The sequence below is a fragment of the Pongo pygmaeus genome, chromosome 16 (genome assembly GCF_028885625.2).
Source record: "Pongo pygmaeus isolate AG05252 chromosome 16, NHGRI_mPonPyg2-v2.0_pri, whole genome shotgun sequence".
Lineage (NCBI taxonomy): Eukaryota > Metazoa > Chordata > Mammalia > Primates > Hominidae > Pongo > Pongo pygmaeus.
In genome coordinates this window covers 42,396,218-42,398,574 of record NC_072389.2, presented here as the reverse complement: position 1 = coordinate 42,398,574, position 2,357 = coordinate 42,396,218, and the positions used below count along the sequence as shown (strand labels likewise).

Sequence of the window (2,357 nt, the reverse complement as noted above, 5' to 3'; positions counted from 1 at the left end):
ATTATAAACTATGCAATATGCTACATGTGATTTTAAATAAAGAAATCATAAATTATACCTAATGTGTAAGTATAATAATAGAATCAATTTTTTATACTTAAATTATCCTAAAACCTGTTGAGTGTGAATACTCTTGAAGCTTCCTTTTTTGTTTATGCTTCTAGCTGAGAATAGAAGAAGGGACGGAGGCTTCAAATGACTGAAATTCTTCAGATGGTTTCTTGTGACCACTCATAAAGTAAGTATTTTTCTCCAGAGTCCAAAGGCAAGATAAAAAGTCTCTGACTTGAAATCAGAATCGATCTGCTGATCTGCTAGCCACAGCTCGAATATTGCCATAAACCTTGGAAGGAGGATTTCCCAAGATTAGGTTGCAAATGGCAGTTCTTGCCATCTTGATGTTTTGGAAGGAGCCAAGGATGTGAACTTCCATATCAGCCAAAACTGTCCGCGCCCGTGTCACATTCTCTATGGTGAATTCGGGTTTTCCTCCTTCTCCAGCGATTCTTCCTATTGCCCTGGATAGATGGTCTCCCTTTGGGGGTTTAGTATCTATAATTTCAAAAGACTCTAGGAAGGGGTCATTCAACCTGATGAGGGCAAGCCCATCCTCCACTTGAAAGCCAAGAATAAAGGCTTTCACAAAATCAGTTGCTTCTGTCAGAGCGCTAACATCCTTGGTTTCTTTACAAGTCCTGACTTCTACATTCTTAGATTTCAAGTTAAAGCGTATCTAAAGTCCCAAATGTGCGACAATAGGAGTAAATATTTTCATCCAGTTTTCTTTTAATGGTGTGTATCTTTTAGCTGGGACTGGAATTTTCCTTGTTTCTTCTTTCCCACTCAGGAGCCCGTCCACTCAGAGAGGCGGGAAGACGGGCCTCTTCGCTGGCCTGGCCTCCTCTGTGTCCATGCGGCCCGCATCCCCACCCTCTTCTGCTGCGGACAGCTGTTCAGCCTATTGTTTCTTTGCCCGCCGGCCACCCATAATCTTAATTTTTTTGAATCTTTAAAGAATTGTTTTGTGGTCTCATATATGGTCTATCTTTGAGAATAATCCAAGCGCTGAGAAGGATGTGTATTCCACTGCCATTCTGGGTCTCATAACTTATTTTTTTTCATCTCTTTATATTTCTGTGCTTTGTTCTGGAAAATATCCTTAGTTTCATGTTCCAATGTACTAATGCTCTCCTCAGTTGCTAAGTTTACTAGTAATAAAAATATTTATTAATCTTTAACTTATCTTTAACTTTTAATGACTGCATTTTTATGTTCCTGGAACTGTTACTTGGAGAGAGAGATATATATATCACCAAGTAATATATATAGGATATATGTCAGGGTGCTCCAGAGTGACAGAACAATAGGATATATGAAGAAGAAGATTTATTAGGGGGAATTGGCTTACATGATCACAAAGGCAAAGTTCCATGAAAAGTCATCTACTAGCTGGAGAATCAGAGAAGCTGGTACCGTGGCTCCCAGAGAAGCTGATAGGACGGCTCAGTCCAAGTCTGAAAGCCTAAGATACAGGGAATCCAAGAGTGTAGCCATGAGTCTGAGGCTGAGGGCCTGAGCTCCAGGAGCCCACTGGTCCAAGTCCCAGAGGCCAAAAGCTTAAGAACCTAGAGTCTGATGTCCAAGGGCAGGCAGAGAAAAAGATATCCCACTTGGGAAAAGAAAGAGAGAGGAAGCAAGAGCAAGCTGAGTATTTCTCTTCTTCCAATTGCTTTATTCTAGCCGGGCCCCCAGCTCATTGGATGGCACCCACCGACATTGAGAGTGGGTCTTTCTCTCAGTCCACTGACTCACATGTCAGTCTATAAAAACTCTCACAGACACACATAGCAACAATGCTTCATCAGCCATCTAGGCATCTGTCAATCCAGTCAAGTTGACACCTAATATTAGCCAATTATAAACTCCTAGAAATGTACTTTTATTATTTTGTTTGCAAATAGAAATACTTATCTATTTCTTCCATTATTTCCATATATAGGAGTGGGAGAAAAAAAATTTAGAACATATTCAATCCGATATTTGGTTCTTCAATATTAGTTACTTACTTCCTCCAGGAAGACTTTCTTTATTGTCACCAATAAGAGTTATGTTTTTTTCTAAAGTCACGAAGCATTTACTTTATCTACCACTTAGAGGGCATTTAATCTTTACTGCTTAATTTTTTGGTTATACACATACATGTCTTATTATTAGAATAGAATACAAACTTCATATATGCCATAGTCCTTAAAACTGTATGACATGATAGTATTCAAAAACAGTTTAAGTAATTATCAAATCACTTATTTATAATTACAAATAGCAATTTTAAAATTCTCAAAGTGCTTTTCCTTTGT

At 38.5% G+C, this 2,357-nt stretch overlaps 1 pseudogene; it reads right to left on the bottom strand.

The window, feature by feature from the left end:
- Positions 1–250: 250 nt before the first annotated feature.
- Positions 251–928, bottom strand: LOC129014348 (RNA-binding protein PNO1-like; annotated as a pseudogene).
- Between the last annotated feature and the right edge of the window lie 1,429 nt (positions 929–2,357).